The 13396-nt window shown below is 38.4% G+C and overlaps 1 pseudogene; it reads left to right on the top strand.

The window, feature by feature from the left end:
* Positions 1–6914: 6914 nt before the first annotated feature.
* LOC129009971 (small ribosomal subunit protein uS7m-like) lies at positions 6915–13169 on the top strand (annotated as a pseudogene).
* Positions 13170–13396: the final 227 nt, after the last annotated feature.

A 13396-nucleotide genomic window follows, 5' to 3' on the forward strand; every position in this document is an offset into this window, starting at 1 on the left:
CACTGCAAGCCTTGAAATAGTAGGAGCAACTACTAAGTAACCAACAGATCTAATACATTTCTTCAAAAATTCTTTTAAGTATTTTTCAAATAACAGTGAGCTGCCATAATCACACTACTCACCTTGCTTTGAATGTGTTTTGATTTTTCATTCTCCTCTCTAAATTGTGCACTCAGAATACAACATTCAAATACAGTGGGCCAAGAACTGAGTTCCAGTTCTCCAGCTGCTGATCAGCCACCCCTTTGATCCAAGCACACACTACCTAGATTCAAATAGAACACCCAAGTCGATCTCACATAAACTAAATTAAACCATATCTTCCACCTTACATAGTCTATACTTATATGTATTTAAATCTTAATTTTTGTTTTATTCTTATTAAATTTTATCGTGTTTGTTTTAGGACATAATTTCTGATAAATACTCGTGTTCACTTATAAAATTTGTAAATTTAATAAATATACCTTATTTGGCTCCATTTACGTCTAGTAAGAAACAGTAACACAGAACAGGCTTTAAAAAGAGCCTGTGATATTATAAAATATATATTTGGTCTTCATCCCATTTCCAGACATATAGCTCCTAAAATCCTTGAAATCTCCAAAGTGATGAATATCTTTTTGTATTTTAATGAATTGGCTGATGGCTGGGGACTCCTGGATAGCTTCAGAATGGGGACTGGTCATAGGAACGACCAAGGCATGATTAGTGTGTTGGAACTTTCAGCTCCACCCTCTAACTTCCGGGGTTGGTTAAGCTGATCACCAATGGCCCATGACTTGATCAATCACGCCTACGCAATAAAGCCTCCACAAAAAAACCCACAAAGAATGGGTTACATGCACTTCCAGAGAGGGGAACATGAATAACTAAACACTTGGAGATTCCTGGATGGCGGTGCTCCCAGAGAGGGCATAAATCACGCTATGCATCTCTTCAACTGTATCCTCTGTAATATCCTTTATAAGAAAATGGTAAACATGTTTCCCTGAGTTCTGTGAGCAGGTCTAGCAAAATAACCAAACTCAGGGAGGGAGTCACGGGAACCCTAATTTCTAGTTGTTCAGCCAGAAGCACAAGTAAAGCCACCTGGGGCTTTTTTGTTTGGCATCTGAAGTCAGGGTATTCTTGTGGGACTGAGCCTTCAACCTGTAGGATCTGACATTATCTCCAGGTAGATAGTTTCAGAATTGAATTGAAGACACCCAGCTTGTGTCTGCTGCAGGATTGATTGGTTGATTGCTGGTAGGGGAAATTCTCACACACTTCTTGGTAACCAGAGCTTACAGAAGTCTTCTGTGTTGATTGTTGAATAAGAGAATAGAAAAAAACACTTAGGTTTGGGGTTTCTTTTCCCCTGTATCTTCAGACAGCCCACCGCCAAAACAGATCTCCAAGATAACAGTCATTTATGAACCAACACTTTTCAAGCACTTTAGTTCATGCAACCATACCATAACCAACATGGAGTTCATGAATATTTTCCAGATGCTTTGCTGAAATAAAGATTTACTGTTTCTAGCATCCCCAAATCAACTGGTCCAAGAAACTCTTTCAAAAAAAAAAAAAAAAAAAACGAAGCTAGTTAAATAAGATCTGTTTTCAGATTAACCCATTCTGGTATTAGTGATCCCCACTAAAACCATTGTTAATAATCTGGCTTATACTTTTGTTAAGAATCTGTGTCAAACTTACCTATTTGGAGTATCACTGTACACAAGTTTTTCCTTTTTGAAAATCTCATTAGTTTATGTTGGCATTTGGGATGAAAATGATGTAGGAATGATGTAGAACGGAGATAGATACCTGGAGTGAATGGGGCATTCAAAATATGGAGCAGGCCAGGCATATTGGCTCACGTCTGTAATCCCAGCACTTTAGGAGGCCGAGGCCAACCTATCACCAGAGGACAGGAGTTGGAGATTAGCCTGGGCAACATGGGGAAACCCCATCTCTACTAAAAATACAAATATTAGCCAGGCGTGGCGGCACATGCCTGTAGTCCCAGCTACTTGGGAGGCTGAGGCATGAGAATCACTTGAACCCAGGAGGCAGAGGTTGCAGCGAGCCAAGATCATGTGACTGCACTCCAGCCTGGGTGACAGAGCAATACTCTGTCCCAAAATACAGGAGCAGAGTCTACAGCTGGGTATAAATGCTACATACAGAAAATGTGGAGAAATTATAATGACTGAATTTTATCTGGGGAGGAAGAGCTATCTCCACATTACCCAAGAGTGAGAATTCTTCAAACATCCCTGTTCACTCCCACTCCCCAATCTGATGTACGAATACAATTTAGGGACTGCTGTGTACACCTCTGTAGACTCAGAGCCTTAAAGCCATATAACGTAAAACATATCCATGAGTAAATCTAGAAAAGGTACACTGTAGCTTAGAATATTATTATTATTATTATGATCTAAATCTTCTAAGTATAACTTGGTAGACAAGTAATTTCAGGTTGGCTACCACCCTTGTTATTATTTCACATTGTTATTATTTCGCATTTGAAAGAACAAACCAAATTGCTTGGATTATTATATTTGTTCTCACTTTAGGAGGTGCTTGGGCTTGCTTCTTACTTTGTAACTGATGTTTACATTTCTTGTTAGTTATGGTTCTTTACACCCATTTGGGTTAACAAACTCAATTTGCTTTAGCCTTCAAATGTCAAAATGCCCTAATTTCTTTTGTAATATGTAATTAGAAATGTATGGAAATTTTGAAGCATGATAGGAAGTATTCTTAACAAGGAAGTTTTTTCCAAATATAACCTCTATTTTCACCAAAAAGAAACTATGTTAGTTAAAAATAAATAAATGAATATACAACTTTGCTTACCCATGGATGAAATCTTTTGCTTTTCCATCTTTTTTAATAATTAAGAATTAGTTTTCCACAAAGGGAAGAAAATCCAACCAGTGTTACTTGAGTAAAAAGCATCTGAAAAGAACTTGAATCTTTTGAAGAATTTAATGAGTGTGAAATGGTCATTCATTCAACAAATGCTTTTGGATTCAATTAATAATTATAATTTGAAATAATAATGTAGTTGAATCCAATAGTGTAGATGAGGTAAGAGGGTAAATCAAGAGAGAACTTTGAAAGAAGGAAAAAGGGGAAAGAGACCAAATGAAACACATGGAAAAGATAATGAAACTCTAAGAAAAAAGAGGAAACAAAATAAAATGTAGAGGACATTGGGAGCTCCTTCAGGCAAAGAACTCCCCATCTTATACACTATACTTACATGCATGTAGAGAGTTGGCATGTATGTTTTTTTAAGCTTCACACAGAAAGGTAAATTAGATGATTTGAAAAGTTCTCCGGCTACACATCACCTGGATCCTGCATAAAATATACTTTGATATGCATTGTAGGACTCTGAGATAGTAAAGGGACTCTCTCAGGGTCCAAAATGAAAACAAAACAAAACAAAATTGCTGAAGCAGGTGGGGTGGGCAGTAATCTTTTAAATAAGACTTAAACCGGCTACAAGGTGAAGAAGCTAATCTTTTAAATCCCATGTTAGCTGACTCTGCTGGAAGAAAGTCAGTATGGTTTCAGGTCCCTGGGCCCACAAGTGCCCAACAGAGATAGACAGAAATCCTCTTTGGAGAAAAATAACCTCAAGTTAGTGTCCCAGAATTTCCCACTAATAAACATCAACCAAATAGGAATTCATAATCAAAGATCTCAAGCCATATAAGAAAATTCTGCAGACATGAGTGTTAGCAGAATAAACAAACATAATTCGATTTATGAGGCAAAAAAACTAATTAGCTATGATCTGGCTGTATAAAGAAATTAAAAATTAAAATCATAAATAAATATCTAAGATGACTAGGCATACATGAAAAAGAACCCACTAGAACTTTTGGAAAAGAAAAATATAACTTCTAAAATATAAAACCCCATAAATGAGTTAAAGAGTAGATTAAACATAGTTGAAAAGAATAATGTAAGCTACATATAAAGAAATTATGCAGAATGCATCACAGAAGGTGAAAAAAGAAAATAATAAACATTAAGAGACATGGAATATAGAGAATGTTAAGATATTACTCATCTCTAAATAGAATCACAGAATGAGAGACCACAAAGAATGGAGTAAAGACAAGAGAAGACACAATAGCTAACACTGTTCCCAGATTAACACAGGACATGAATCTACAAAAAGAGGAAGTCCTGGCTATGTACATGTATCAAGTAGGATACCTGAAAAGGAAATGAAATAGAGGCAGTACATATACATGTATCACATAAGATGCATGAAAAAAAGCAAACCAATATAAACCACAGTGAAATTTCAAAACACCAGGGGGAAGGCAATCTTAAAAGAATCAAGGGGGGGGAATATTATTTACAAAAGAAAAACAAGTAGACCGAATAATTTTCAACAGCAATATGGCAGCCAGAAGAGAGTGGAATATCTTCCAAATGTTGAATGAAAATAGCTGTCAACCTATAATTTAGTGTCCAGAAAAATTACATTTTGAGAACAAAAATGAAATTAAGACATTTTTAGATTAAAAACTATTCTTTTTACCACCTTCACTAGAGGAACTTCTGAAGTACACTTTCAGATGAAGGAAAGTGACCCAGTAGGAAATACTGGAATACAAGAAAAAATGGTGAACAAATAAGCTGATTAATATTTGGGTTAATATAAAGAGGCCTGGTCTGTAAAAAATAATATTAATAAATAATATGAAATCGTGAAGCTTAAAAGACACAATTTAAATGCTAGAGAATAACTTACAAGTCAGAAGGAGGATAATTAGAGTTAAATCATTCTAAGGTTCTTGTATTGTTTTGAGGAGGTTAATATATTAATTTTAAGTGTCCTTAAGAAAAATATTCACAATAAGATTTTAAGAGAAATGATCTATATGGTACTTCACAACCTCAATTTTACAGGTAAACACAAACACACACACAAAGGTCATAAATCGTAGAGTTAGTATGTGATGAAGTTGGGATTTGAATTCAAGCAGAGAACATGGTTTTGACCATTATGCTCTACAATATCTTAAAGACTCTAAAAGAACGGAAATGTGATGTAGAAATTCTAAACCAGTAGAGGAAGGGAAAAATAAGAAGAAGTAAACAAATATTAACAATCAGTCTTCCTCTGTAAGCCATAAAAAAGCAAGAAAAAAGAAATGTAGAAGAAAAGGAGACACATAGAAAGATAGAAGGTAAAGACAGAGGAGAAAAACATTCAAGCATGTAAATAATCACAATATAAATGGACTAAACTCTCTAGTTAAAAGACAGAGTCAAGGCAGTTTTTAAAGATATAGCTATATGTTATTTACAAACATAAGAACGGGAAAAGCTTAAGATATATCAATTATATAATAATTAAAGCTGGTATAGCTATGTTGACATCACACGCAATGGACTTTAAGATAAAAAAGCATTATTGTGACTAGAAAAGCTCATCACATAATGATAAAATCTACAAGAGGAAATTGAAAAACCTATTATCATAGTGTAGCTATTTCAACACCCATTCAACCACTGTTAAGTTATTGATATCTCTCTATATCTATCTCTATCTCTCTCAATATATATATAGATTACTTATATAGAGACCTATATCTATCTATATATATGTATATATCATACATATAATACATATGTGGCATATAGCAATTAGAGAATACACATACTCAACAAACCCATAAGAAATATTTGTAAAAATTAACCAGCATACCTTAATACATTTCTGAGAATTTGCATCATCTAGAAAAGGGGTTAAAAATCTTTTTATGTAAAGGACCTGATAACAAAAGCTAAGGTTTTGGAGGTCAGTGGTCTCTGTTGCAACTACACAACTCTGCCACTGTGTAACTCAATAGCAGCCATAGACGATACATAAGCAAATGACCTTAACTATGTTCCAATTAATGTAAGACCCACTAAATTTGAATTTTATGTAATTTTTACAGACCTCAAAATATTATCCTTCTTTTGTGTTATTTGACCATTTAAAATGTACCAACCATTCTTAGCTTGCCAGCTGCAGAAAAACAGGTGACAGGCCAAGTGTGGCCCATAGGATGGTGAATCACTGACCTCTGATCTTGACTCATCTGTTTGTAAGGCAGTAGAGTTAGAAATCAATAGCAGACTAATTTTTTAAACATTTAAGTTTAAAATGAAATTTTAATTAATTGTACATTTTAATTTCTAAAGATTAATTTAAATGGGATTTAAAAACAGACTCCCCACCGGGCATGCTGGCTCATGCCTGTAATTCCAGAACTTTGGGAGGCCGAGGCAGGCAGATCACGAGGTCAGGAGTTCAAGACCAGCCTGACCAATATGGTGAAACCCCGTCTCTACTAAAAATACAAAAAAAATTATCCGGGTGTGGTGGCACATGCCTGTAATCCCAGCTACTTGGGGGCTGAGGCAGGAGAATCACTTGAACCCAGGAGAAGGAGGTTGCAATGAGCTGAGATCCCACCACTGTACTCCAGCCTGGATGACAGAGCGAGACTCCATCTAAAAAAAAAAAAAAAAAAACAGACTCCCCAATAATGTATGAATAGAAGAAGAAATCATAATAATAAAATTTATAAATATGTAAAACAGCAAGAAAGAGAAATAAATTCTAGTATATTCTGTTAACAAAATATTCTATAGCAGTGAACATGAGGAAGCAACCACTATGTTCAGCAGTATAGATTACCCTTAGAAACTTGGAGTTGAGTGAAAAAAGTCATAGAAGATTATGCATGATAAGATATCCTTTTTAGAGAGCTCAGAAAAGCATAACTAAATGATATATTATTTAGGAGCAACACATGTTTGTTAAAAATTTGTTTGTAAACAAAGGAATGTTTATCACAAAATTCAGGATAGTAGTTACCTCTGAAAGACAGGAAAGGAATGAAATGAGGAAGCTAACACAGGTAAGTTGCAATAGTATTGTAAGGTGAATCATAGGTGCTCATCTTAATTACTATTCTTGTCCCTCCTGGGAGAAAAATTGTGGAATTGCATACAGTAGGGAAGACCTTAATGCAGTGAGACAACCACGGCTAGGGAAAGGCTAAAAGAGATGAGACAGAATGACGGAAGAAGGACAATGGAATCGTTGCTCTAATTTGTGTTGAAAGTGCTCCAGTCATATTCTCTTATTTACCTGGACTCAGGTCATCAGAATGTCTCATTCCCTATTATCTCTGACCTTTGAATGACTGATGAGCTCTGTAGATTAAAAAAAAAAAAAAAAAACTTCTTTCTGAACAAGAGCACAGATATTCTGTTTCCAATTTTAAATGTGAAAGTTTGTTTTTATGGTTTTTATGAAAAGGTTGATTTCCTCCAGAAATTTTAATGTTCTGTATAACTGAGGGAAATTTAATTTTTGAATTTGAGAGTTATTGATCCATTTACTACTAACAGCTGAATGTTCTTTAAAATGCAAAAGAGACATTTGTTTTATCTTTTTGAGAGAATGGTGCTGTTTGTTCTGCAGAACTGGAAATTTGCCATTTACAAACAGCACTTATCTCACTATTTACAGCTTTTTCTAATCAGATCTAGGCTTTTTATTTTCCTACTTGTGCCTAAGCAAAAAAAAAAAAAAAAAAAAAAAAAAAAGCAGATGAGAATGAAAAGGGAAGAAAATAAAATAACTGGGGGAAAAATCTTCAAAAAACTATCTATTTAAAATTATAGTAGAGCTTTAAAATGGAATTCCTACTATACAGTTGAAAAGAATGAGGTGGTGACATTAACTACTAGCTAGGATAGACAGCAAGATATATATTTATTAAGGTGGGGGGAGACAGCATGTTGCAATACATAATGTAGTATGAACTAACTTATGTAAAAAAGAATAACAAATAAATATAAGCCAACATTCTACCAGTATTTTTATAGGAGAGGGGTGACAGTGTAATAGGAGTCACTTTCACTATTTCAGTTAATTTATTTCTATAATTGAATTTTAAGCCATGGACCTGTATTATTTTGTAGCAGAGAAAATTTAACTTAGCAATATTTTATTATTCATTGTGGATTTTTCATGTTTCTCAATTCTTTACTCCTGCTAGATAGAACTCGGGCAGATTTTTAAAACTCCCATCCCTAATGTCCAAAGTTGCATTTTTGTATCTTTAGGATTGCTGAGCTAGAATAATCCTTAGGCTATTTAACAATTTCCCCTGGGTAAGCTCATTGGCATTGCAAACACAGACACTGTTTCCTTTAGTTGGCACCCAAACTTTCTTCTTCCTTAACAGCAGAATCCTCAGCAGGGAAAATAAAACGAAAGAAAACTCCTATTACGAATTTGGAAAGTTTTAAAATGCAAATTCACATTTATCAATAGCTATCTCACTGAGATCACTTGTACTCAAGGTAATTCCAACAACCTTAAAGATCATTTTCCTGATCACAGCACAGAAATCCCAGTTTTGTTTTTGCTTTGTTTTTTTTAATCAAAAATTCATTGGTTGCTAAGAAATCCCAATTTGGGCAAGGCAAGAGCAAATATATCCCACAGATTTCAAATGTAACTTCATCTTAAAGGACTCAGAAACACATACACAACCCCCAACACACACACACAGAAAGAAAGAGAGAATCTCTAAAGTGTACTATAAACACTTGTTGGCTTTCCAAAAACACTAAGTTTCGTACCAAATGCAAAGCTTTCAAAGTATTTTCTTCACTTTATCGTATGAAGGATGCATTTCTTTCTTTCCTCTCTTCTTTCCTTCCTTCATCCTTCCTTTCTTCCTTCCTTCCTTCCCTCCTTCCCTCCCTCTTTCTTTCTTTCTTTCTTTCAGACAGAGTCTCACACTGCCACCCAGGCTGGAGTGCAGTGGCACAGTCTTGGCTCACTGCAACCTCCGCTTCCCGGGCTCAAGGGATTCTCCTGCCTCAGCCTCCCAAGTAACTGGGATTAAAAGCATATGCCACCACGCACGGCTAATTTTTGTATTTTTATCAGAGATGGGTTTTTGCCATAGTGGCCAGGCTGGTCTCGAACTCCTGACTTCAAGAGATCTGCCTGCCTCGGCCTCCCAAAGTGCTGGGATTACAGGCGTGAGCCACTGCACCTGGCCAAAGGATGCATTTCTGATCTTATTAACCACACTCATCATTCTGGGCATTCATGACTGTACTACAGAGGTACACAACCCTTTAATCAAAACCCTTGCAACCAGATGTTTTTAATTTTGTAAAGGGAACATGGTACTTATACCATATATTCATCCCACCCCAAATAAGGTCTGTAATTAACACATTATTTCTGCAGCAAAACATATTCCCACAAATTAGAATGAACTTTCTAAGTTGCCTCACATCAGTTCAGATAAGATTTGCTGCCAAACAAGTACAAGACAAGTTAGGCTTTGCTACCAAATGGAATTTGAAAACAAACAAACAACCCAAACAAACAAACTTAAAAAAAAAAAATGAATCTTTTGATTTGACACTGCAGATAAGTCACTGTGCACTTATGTAACAGTGACTAAAAGGGTGCCTGAGTTGTTTTATCTTGGATGTAGAGGTCATGGCTATCATTTTGAGGACTCGAGGTCTGCTTCTCTAAGTCTTCCTGCCTCTATGCAATCTGGCATCCTCCCGTCTGTTTTGTTGCTGTGATTTCCTCTACCACCTTTCCTGTCCTGTTAATTTATTACTTTTAATCTGCTGTGACTTAATGAAATAGATACCAACATTATAATTATGTATGAAATTAGAGTAAGTAGGTTTTACATCAGAAGGCCAAAAATTGTTTTATAATAAGGTATATAAACTTTGCTCCTATTCATGATAAAAGCTATTTTAACAATTTAGAGGCTTTTTTGTTTGCTAGTGATTCGCACCTGTATTTGCAATTTTTGAGATACTTATCTTTAAAAAAACCCGCCAATCCCCACTCTGAGAAACAAAGAGAGAGATACATTGTCTCATTTTATAGATGTCATCTATTTTCAGGATCTGACATCTTATAAAACCATATTATTATAACATATGCGTATATGACATTTTGGTCATCGAAAAATAAGCTAAAGTTTAAAACTTATTCACTCTAGCACAAAAAAGATTATGACGATAGTGAAGTATTTGTAAAATATTAAAAGTAGAATCTCAGCATGACTTTTGTAAACAAAAACAGTCAATTGCCGATATTTTTATTATCGCTCAACTTGCAAGTCCTTCCATATTCTGCCCCTGCCTTCTGCATTTATCTTCCTTTATTACTGCTGTCAGTATGAGCCTTCCCACAGCTCCAACATGTAGAGCCCTTCAGCGGCAATGCCCACACAGCCATACTTATCACTGCAACACATAAGAAATCTGAGGAGGCCGGGGGCAGTGGCTCATGCCTGTAATCCCAGCACTTTGGGAGGCCGAGGCGGGCGGATCACGAGGTCAAGAGATGGAGACCATCCTGGCTAACACGGTGAAACCCCGTCTCTACTAAAAAAATACAAAAAATTAGCTGGGCGTGGTGGTGGGCGCCTGTAGTCCCAGCTACTCGGGAGGCTGAGGCAGGAGAATGGCGTGAACCTGGGAGGCGGAGCTTGCAGTGAGCCGAGATCGCGCCACTGCACTCCAGCCTGGGAGACGGAGGGAGACGGAGCAAGACTCCGTCTCAAAAAAAAAAAAAAAAGAAAAAAAGAAATCTGAGGAGGAGTAGAGGGTCACAAATGGAAATCAACAGAGGAATGTCCAAGATTCAAGGTTCCCGGAGGGAAGTAGCCAAAGCTGGTCAAACATCAATACCAAGTGTTAGAGAGAGGTAATGAAAGCCCTACTCCAGAAGAGTACCGGGAGAAGTAAGAACAAAGAAACCCAATCAGGTGACTCAAGCATAAGAAAGCATCTTGAGGGCCTCTGACTCACCCATTTAGCAAAGGTCCAAGTACCTGCCAAGCACAGGGATGGGCCCTGGGGATACAAAAAAAAAGGTACAAAATGGTCCCCACCCTTCAGGGCATGCAGTGTTGTTAGCAATTAGACAAGCATAAACAAATAACGACAACCATATACCATGTCATACCAGTACAATTTAATACTAGGCGCTACCTGAGCACAGGGAAATGAGTGCCTGACGCTGCTGTGCAAAACCAGCAGTGACATCACAGAGACTTGCTGTGCTTCCTTTCACTGAATGGCTTCCAACTTCCATGCTGCTCCTCCAGCGCTCTGACATGCATCCGCCACAGCGCCTTAGCACTTGCTCTTCCCTTGCCCTAGAGCACTCTTCTTCCAGATTGCTAGATGGCTCACTCACTTCATTCAGTTCTCAGCTCAAGTGCTACCTCATCAGAAAAGATTTCTCTGACGAACCACCCTATTTAAACTATACTCCTACCCTTCCTAAACCCACACACACACGCACAGACTCACTCACTCTCTCTCTCTCCCTATTGCGTTACATTTCTTTTTTATCACAGCACCTGTCACAATCTGAAGATCTCGTTCAATTATCTATTGTCTGTTTCCCTCATGTAAATTCTGTGAGAGCAGGGATATCTGTCAGTTTTGTTTATTGCTATATATCCCCAGTGCTGGGCAGAGTTTAATGAATGAATAAGGAGAAATTTGAGCTGAGTTATGAAGAACATGTAGCAGTTTATCAAGGGAATGGGCAGGAGGTGGAGGCAGGAACACAGAATGTACATAGGCACAAATAACAAGGAGTCAAGGCACTGTTAAAGGAACTTAAAGAGGGAAATAAAATAATCTGTTCCTGGCACACAGTGTGTTTATATTACATGTTATTAAATAAATGAGTGAATGAGTGAATAAATGGTTGAATTAATAAACAGAGTTGTGCTTTAGAAAGTGTGTAAGGGGGCCGGGCATGGTGGCTCACGCCTGTAATCCCAGCACTTTGGGAGGCCGAGGCAGGAGGATCACGAGGTCAGGAAATCGAGATCATCCTGGCTAACATGGTGAAACCCCGTCTCTACTAAAAATACAAGAAATTAGCCAGGCATGGTGGCGGGCGCCTGTAGTCCCAGCTACTCGGGAGGCTGAGGCAGGAGAATGGCAGGAAGCCGGGAGGTGGAGCTTGCAGTGAGCCAAGATCGCATCACTGCATTCCAGCCTGGGTGACAGAGTGAGACTTGGTCTCAAAAAAAGAAAAAGGAAGTGTGTAAGAGGGCAGGCCTGGCACTGGATTTGCGGCAGACTGTCTTGCAGCTTCTAGGGCTAACCCAAGTGAGGTGGAGCTGCTAGGGTCCTGAATTCAGAGATCCCTTGATTGACAAGGAACATTATGGCAAGCCAGTGGCTGAAGTAACTGAGGAGGAGAAGAATGATCAGGAACTCAAGGAGACTCAGCTCATCAAAGCTGCTCCAACAATGACAACGAGCTCTGTGTTTGAAGACCCCACAATCAGTAAATTCACCAACATGATGATGAAGGGAGAAAACAAAGTACTAGCCAGATCCTGCATGACTCAGGTTCTGGAAGCTATGAGAAGTACCATGATGCTTCTGCAGGGGAACAGGCAACCACTGAACACAACCCCTACACCAGAGGTCCCCAACCGTTTTGGCACCAGAAACTGGTTTCCACAGAGAGGGGAGAGGGGGTTGATGGGAGAGGGGTGGAAGGGATTGATGATTTCATCAGGCATTGGATTCTCATAAGGAGTGTGCAACCTAGATCCCCGCATGTGCAGTTCACAATAGGGTTCGAGCTCCTATGAGAATCTAATGTTGCTGCTGATCTGACAGGAGGTGAAGCTCAGACAGTAATGCTGGCTTTCTCACCTTGCTTGCTCGCCACTCACCTCCTGCTGTGTGGCCTGGTTTCTAACAGGCCATGAACCTTACCATGGGTCCGTGGCCTGGGGGTTGGGAACTCCTGCCCTACACCATCTTCCACTAAGCAGTGAAAAACTATGAGCCTGTGATTGGGCTGATACCCATCCTCAAGGGAGGCCATTTCTCCTGGATCCCTGGATCCTTACCCTACCAATGTCACCACTTCCTGGCCATAAAGTGGATGATCACTAAGTGGCACCAGGGGATGCTGATGCCAGCCAGAGAAGCTGTCGCATGGGCTGCTGGAGGCTTTTTGCAACCAGGGCCCCGTGATCAAGAGGAAGCATGACATGCACAAGATGGTCGAGGCCAACCATGCCCTGGCCCACTACTGCTGGTGGTAGAGATTCCAGAAGGAGCTCAGGGCCCTCCACTGCAAGAAATACTGTGAGCCACTGCCACTTCAAAAAATAGCTGTGGGTTAAGGATGTAGTTCCTTTTTAAGGGCCGGCATGCCTCATGAGAAGGATGGAGCAGCATATTTATTGCCTGGTAATCCTTCTTTCTTTGAGGCTAAAATTTGCTCTCTCTCTCTGTCCCCCTCTCCCTGTAAAGAGAGAGCACATTGTCT

This window comes from Pongo pygmaeus, chromosome 10 (assembly GCF_028885625.2).
Source record: "Pongo pygmaeus isolate AG05252 chromosome 10, NHGRI_mPonPyg2-v2.0_pri, whole genome shotgun sequence".
Classification (NCBI taxonomy): Eukaryota; Metazoa; Chordata; class Mammalia; order Primates; family Hominidae; genus Pongo; species Pongo pygmaeus.